Consider the following 7,445-nt stretch of genomic DNA (forward strand, 5'->3'; position numbering starts at 1 on the left):
TATATATATATATATATTTATAAGCTTTTATGGGAAAAAGTTATGCCATTGATTGGTTTATAAAAATGCTCACCACCCAATGATTAACTCAGTGGTAATTAAGTAAAATAATTTACTCTGTGATAGAAATAACAAAAACAACATTTATATTTTAAATTACTTCTACTCATAGTGACTTACAGTTTATAAAGTGCTATAATTTCCAGTACCTCATTTCAAGGCCTCAATCTCTCATTTGTTTATCTTTTATCAAATTCTTTTAATCCTCAATACCAGCTGTGTTTTCACTTATCAAATTTGGTTTAAAAGTTTCTATCTTACTATTGATCCAAACCAGTGATGCCTGACTTGCTTTTGCAACACCCTGAGATGCTTTTGCTTACACTATTTCATCCTTTAAAATGCTCTTTCTCTTTTCCTGCTCTTTTTACCAAAATTTATCTGTTTTCCAAGGCTTACCACCAAGTCCACCTTTCCTGTGAAACTTCCAGGTCCACCCTAACTCACAAAACTTGTATTTCTCAGAAGGCTTACTATGCTTCTGCCACTCACTTGACACTTAGTAGAGTATGTCTTTTTTTTTTTTTTTGGTATATACCCTTTCTATCTAGAAAACGGTTGGTTTTCCAAAAATATTTGTTAATCATATTGCCAATGATCTCAATAATAACACACAAGTGTTTCTAAATATATGGAAATGAAATATCTTTTATTTTAATTAAAAAGTATTTAAGGCTTATTCTTGGGGGAGATACAACATATAATAGAATCTTGGATGTAGAATGATAAGCCTGACTTGGATCTCTAGATCCATTACTTTTTAGCTATGCAAGTTCACAGATGTCTATTTACCTCACAGTATATTTTCAGTTTTCTTATCTGTAAAAAAAAATGGAAATAATTTCCATCCATTGTAACTGGCAGGTATCAGAAACTCAATAACTATTTTGTAACTTAGAAAATCAATATTTATTTCATAAGGTCGGTGCTATTGGTTGAATATATTGTCACCTCCACAATTCATTTTGAAACAATGCTTTGGGCATTATGGCCTTTGGGTGATGATTGGGTAAGGAAAGCTTATCTTTCATGAACAGGATTAGGTGTCCAGATAAAAGGGCTTAAAAGAAAATGTCTATCCCTTCTTTTTTCTAGCCATTTTCTTTATGTAACGTGATGCCATAGTATTTAATTTCCCCCAGAGGATGGAACATACAAGGTGCTGCCTTGAATGAAGAGACTAGATCTTCACCAGACAACAAAATGGTGGAGCCTTTATCTTGGACATTTTAGCCTCTAGAACAGATAGAAAATAAATTTCTGTTTCTTATAAGTTACCCAGTCTGTGGTATTTTGTTATAGTAGCACAAAACAAGCCTAGAGAATGGATATGACTGACAAATGGGATTTTGTATTGAGGGGTGCTTTGTAAACTACTTCTATAAAGAAATAATCAATGATAAAAAATTACAGGAATGAAGAAAGATTGCTATGGGGGCATGCCAATCATGGAATTAACAAATTATTTTAGAGAAATGAATCCAATACACAAAACATAACAACTAGAAAAAAGTACACTAGTCAACCAGAATCGTGGGAAAAGACTTCATAGAGTGGTGGGACATAAGCAGGAATGAGAAGTAGACCTGGATAAAGTAAGGTTTATATGTTTGCTGAAGATGTTGTTGATGTATTACAGAGTTTAGAGGGTGTTTTGTCTGGACAAGAGGATGTGTAAAGGAACACTGACAGAAAATTTGACTAAACAGAACAGGAATAGATTATGGAGGGTCTTGTAGTAATTTTGGAAGAATGGCATGGAAGTGATGTGAGAATTAACAGGAAGGTATTATTTATGCTTGAGCTTTGGAGTGAAATGATGCAGGTAGTCTTTAGAAAGCTCTTAGACAAGTATTGGGCGATGCAGTAAAACTCTAGTCAGTGAGACCATTTATTCAGATCTTGATTTAGTTCAGACCTAAGGTTCGGTGTTTCTACCATGTCACCCTATATTCTCTTTTTTTAATATTTATTTTTTAGTTGGACACAATATCTTTATTTATTTATTTTTATGTGATGTGAGGATCGAACCCAGGGCCTCGCACATGCTAGGCAAGCGCTCTTACTGCTGAGCCACAACCCCAGCCCTCACCCTATATTCTAATTCTTTATTTTATGTCCTCTTACAAAATTGTCTTAGCTTGGCAAGAATTTGAGATATTGGGCTTGTATTTAAATTAATCAAACCAAGACAAGTTAAGGAATATTACCACCCACCAACTTTCACCAACTCCCTTCTCTATCTTTCTGTTTCTATATTTACTATGAATGACATGGTAATAGCCCCAGAATTTGCTACCAGAAGCTTCAGGACATCGTGCCTTACTATTGTCAACTATAAGAGATGTTAAAATGAGTATCTGTGTTTCTGAAATCCTGTGGTTTCCAAATCTGAAAAATAAATCCTTTCTACTAAGATGGTACCAAAAACAAAGAAGCAAGTTCCTGCCCTTTCTAAAACCAAAGGAAAGGCTTTGAAGGCCAAGAAGGCAGTACTCACAAGCATCAGTACTCCCTATACTCCTCAAAAATCAAGATTAATTTATCACTCACCTTATGGTGGGTCTCTAGAAGTAGCCCAAATATCCTTGGAAGAGTGCTACTAGGAGAAAAAAGCTTGATCAATGTGCTGTCATTATGTTTTCCCTGGCCACTGAATTGACCATAAAGAAGGCAGAAGACAACACTCCTGTGTTTTTTGTGGACTTCATGGCCAACAAGCAACATATCAAACAGGCTGTGAAGGATCTCTGAAACATTGATGTGGTCAGTCAATGTCATAACCCTGATCAGGCCTCAGGGAGAGAAGAAGGGGCTCTCAACTGGCTCATGATTTTCATGTTGTCAACACGAAAATTTGGATTGTTTAAACTGAACTAAGCAGGTGAATTTAAAAACCAAACACATTTTTTCACTATAAAATGAGGCCTTATATTATAGTGGAAGAAAATGTAATCAAAAACACCTCAGCTCATATTCAGACTGGTAATATCTAGCTATACAAACTTAGTTTTTGATCTCTTTGGCCTTCATCTAGAAGATGAGAAACATAATACCTTTCTTCAATAAATAGTTATTTTGCACCTACTATGTGCTTGGCATTGGTAGATGCTGGGGATGTAGTTGCGGTTATATTAGGTAAACTAGTTGGGATAACAAGTATACCCCAATATTTCTGAGATTTAACACAAGTTTATTTCTTGATCACATGATAACACAGTACAGATATTTCTGCTTAGTAGAAAGTATTTTTTCACACAGTTTTCAGAGATTTAGAAGCTATCCACTGGTAGTGGTTCTCAAACTTAAGTACCCACTAGAATCTCCTAAGGAGTTAAAAAATACTGTGGCCTAGATGGATATTTTCAGGGATTTCTTTGGCCTGCAGAACAGCAGTGGTGTCAGAATTTTTTAATGTTTCTGGGTGATTCAAACATATAATAAAGTTTGAGAACTTTGCTTCTAAGCCAAAGCAGGACAAATATAGAGAGAATAATGAAGGCACATCATCTTTTTTGTTTGTCTTCTTCTTCTTCTTTTTTTGGTTTGGTTTTGTTTTTCTGAGACAAGGTCTGCCTATATTGCCCGGATTGGCCTTGAACTCCTGAGCTCAAGCAACTTCCTGCCAAGTAGCTGGAACTGTAAGCATGCAAGACCATGCTGGTCTGCATCTGATTTTTAACAGCTGTGGTTGGAAAGTGATGCAAATCAATTTTTGTTCACAATAAATTTGTTAGAACTTATCTTCTATCAAGGTCCTCCTGCCCTCATATTAGAAAGTCTAAGAAATACAATATCTGACTGGGAAGCTTCATTTCAGCAATAATCTTATATTATAGGGATATAATAATAAAATAACTATGTATAAAATTGCAATTATGGCAAGGTACATGTACCTTGAGTATGTCACAGGGAGACTTGATATAGGCACTGAAGTTATGAAAGATTTTCTTAAAGTGGTCACTGACCTAAGATTCAAATCCTTAATAGAACTAGGCAAAGATAAATCAGAGGAAGGGTCCAAAAAAGGGCCTCAAAAACATGATTATTTTAAAAATCAATTGAGATTATTTATGTTAACAGGGATTATAATAGTAAAGCATTATACAAATACTATAATTTTAAATCATTATTATTATTTATTTTCACACTTTTTCCTAGAACATTGAAACTCATTTTTCTGGGTTCAGCAAATACAACTTTTTCCAACTTTGAAAGACAAACTGGTCTAGATATATAGAAGATTGGAGGCAATGAGAAATGAGTCAGATAAGAACTCAGGCTCTATTTTCATGGTAAATAAGAAGCATACACACTAAATACACAATGGCACTTTCTTTAGCCATCATTTTTGTTGATGTTAATTTTCCATTCCAGGAAATAGTCTCTCCATCTCAAATAGCTTGGCAAGGGATAATTCAAGACCATATAATGTTAGTTTTTTTAAATTTCTTTTTTTACTTCACAGGTTTTGTTTTCTGTGGTATTTTGACAGGTTCTCCCAATTATTTGATACTGCATACTTCAATACAATTTTGTGTATTTTTAATTTTTAATGTGTTGACTTAGTTTAGTATTTCTATGTTTTTTCTTCTTTCTCATTTTATTTATTTTTCTTTCTCTTCCTGCAATATCTGCTTCTGTCTCTCTCTTCCCAACTTTATTTTGCTTCTTCTGTTTCCTTTTTATTTTCATGAATGATATTGATTAGTAGTAATTTTACTTTCTTTAATGTCTTATTTTTCAGCCTATTCTAGATTATTAATTCTCAGTACCACATAAAAATAAATAAATAAAATAATGGTATAAAAATTTTTAAAAATAATCATTGCATAATGTGTGTATCAAAGTATAACATTATATACCATAAATATGCACAATTATTATATGTCCATTTAAATTTCTTTTTCAAATGTTTAAAAAGAAAGATCCCTGGGAGTACAGTAGGGCTATGGATGAATAAATAAATCTTCACCATAACTTTCCGTAAAAATATGCAATTATTTCTCAGGAGTTATGGAGAACATTTTCAATAAGGTTTTATGGTTTATTAGATTGTGGTTTGCTCTAAAGTGGTAAGTTTCTGGTGATTAGTGTCTTCACTCAGAATAGTGCTAAAGGTTTATCATAACACTGTGATCACTTTGAGATGGTGTTTTGACACTGAGATACACACCCAGTCCTGAGTAAAGAAAAAGTAGTTCAACAAAAGGTCCCTTGTACATTAGTGGAGGAGATATCCATTCTGTCAAATGAACAAATATCATATAAATATTGGAAAAATGAAAAAAAACAAGGTAACAGTATGCCTCCAAAAGTTTATGACACTATAGGAATTGATCCTATCAACATCAAATTGAAGGAGATGCAAGACAAAGGGTTTAAAATATTGATTGTTAAAGTGATAAAGGAATTAAAAGAAGATCTAAAGAATGAAATAAGAGATAAAATGCAAGATATAAAAGACAATTTCAAAAGAGAGATTCTGAAAAGGAACCAAATGAAATGGGAATGAAAAGCTCAATTACTCAAATACAATCTTCAGTGTAGAGTCTCACCAACAGACTAGACCATGCAGAATAAAGAATATCAGTGTTAAAAGTTAAGTTGTAGGATTAGAATATTCATACAGCAATAAAAAACAAAAAAATAAGAACTATAAGCAGAATATACTATGACATTAAGGGACTAAATTAAAATATATATATAAGGAAGGAGATACAGACTAATGATACAGAAAACTTACATAATGAAATAGTAGCAGAAAACTTCCTTAATATTGTGTAGGAGTTGGACATGCAGGTATTGGAGGCAGTTTAAACTCCAGACAGGAACAGAAAAGAACCACTCTACAACATATTATAATTAAAATGCCAAAAATTCATAATAAAGAATTCTTGCAAAATGAAAGAAAGAAGCACAAACCCACTTAAAAAGGGAAACAAATCAGAACAACAGCAGGTTTCTTAGAAATCCAAAAGAAACTAAAAGCCAAGAGGGTATGGAATGATGTATTTCAAGCCAGGAAAGAAAATGATAGCTAACATAGTCAATCATGTTATCCTTCAGAATCAAAGAAGAAATAAAGGCCTCCAGGGTATGCGTAAACCAGTGGAACTCATGAACACTAAGCCAACTTTGCAGAAGATACTTAAAGGAATCCTACAAACAGAAGACAGGGATAAAAATAACAAAGAAGCATGGAAAATAATAAATTACATTAGAAAAATAAATGAGCAAATAAGAACTAGCAACAAATCAAGCAGTAGAAATAAAACAAACGGACAGAAAGTGTCACATACCTTTCCATAATAACGCTGAATGTATATGGTCTCAATTCACCAATTTAAAAATATAGACTAGGAGATTGGATTAAATAACAAGATACAACTGCATGTTGTCTCAAAGAAACACACTTAACAGACAAAAACATTCATAAAATGAAAGTGAAAAGAAGTAAAATGATACTCCATTCAAATGGAATGCAGAACCAGGTAGGAATAGCCATTGTATCAGACAAAACAGACTTCAAGCCAAAATTCAGCAGAAGAGACAAAGAAGGTCATTAAATATTGACAAAGGGAGAAATACACCAAGAAAATTAAAAGATAAAAATTATTATGTTCCGGCTAGGGTTGTGGCTCAGTGGTAAAGCGCTCTCCTAGCATTTGCAGGGCCCTGGGTTCACTCCCCAGCACCACATAAAAATGAATGAATGGAATAAAAATATTGTGTCAAACTACAACTAAAAAATAAATGTTTAAAAAAATAATTATGTTGCAGTTATCAGTGCACACAATTATATAAAACAAACATTACTTAATATGAGGGAACAAATTGATCTCAATATACTGGAGGACTTCAATACACCACTCTCACCGACAGGTCATTCAGACATAAAATCAACAAACACACATTTTATACCTTACTATAGATCAATTGGACTTAAGAAATATCTATAGAATATTTTATTCAGCAACAACTGAATATAGTTTCTTTTAAGACACTCATAGAAATGTCTCCAAAATTGATCATACATTAAGTAGGCCACAAAGCAATTCTTAAAAGTGCCTATATTAAAAAAGAGAGAGAGATCTCAAATAAACAATCTAATGATGCAGCTTAAGGTCTTAGACAAACAAGAAAAAAATCAAAAACTAATATAAGTAAATAAATAATAAAGATTAGAAATAAAAATAATGAAATAGAAATTAAAAGAATAATACCAAGGATCAATGGAACGAAGAGCTCTTTCTTTGAAAAAATAAACAAGATTGACAAACCCTTAACCATGCTAAAAAGACAAAGAGAGATCAAAGAACCAAATTAATAAAAATAGAAATGAAGTGAGTATAGGAACAAACACAAATGAAATTCATAGTTAT

The sequence above is a fragment of the Marmota marmota genome, unplaced genomic scaffold, assembly GCF_001458135.2.
Source record: "Marmota marmota marmota unplaced genomic scaffold, marMar, whole genome shotgun sequence".
In the NCBI taxonomy this organism is placed as follows: domain Eukaryota; kingdom Metazoa; phylum Chordata; class Mammalia; order Rodentia; family Sciuridae; genus Marmota; species Marmota marmota.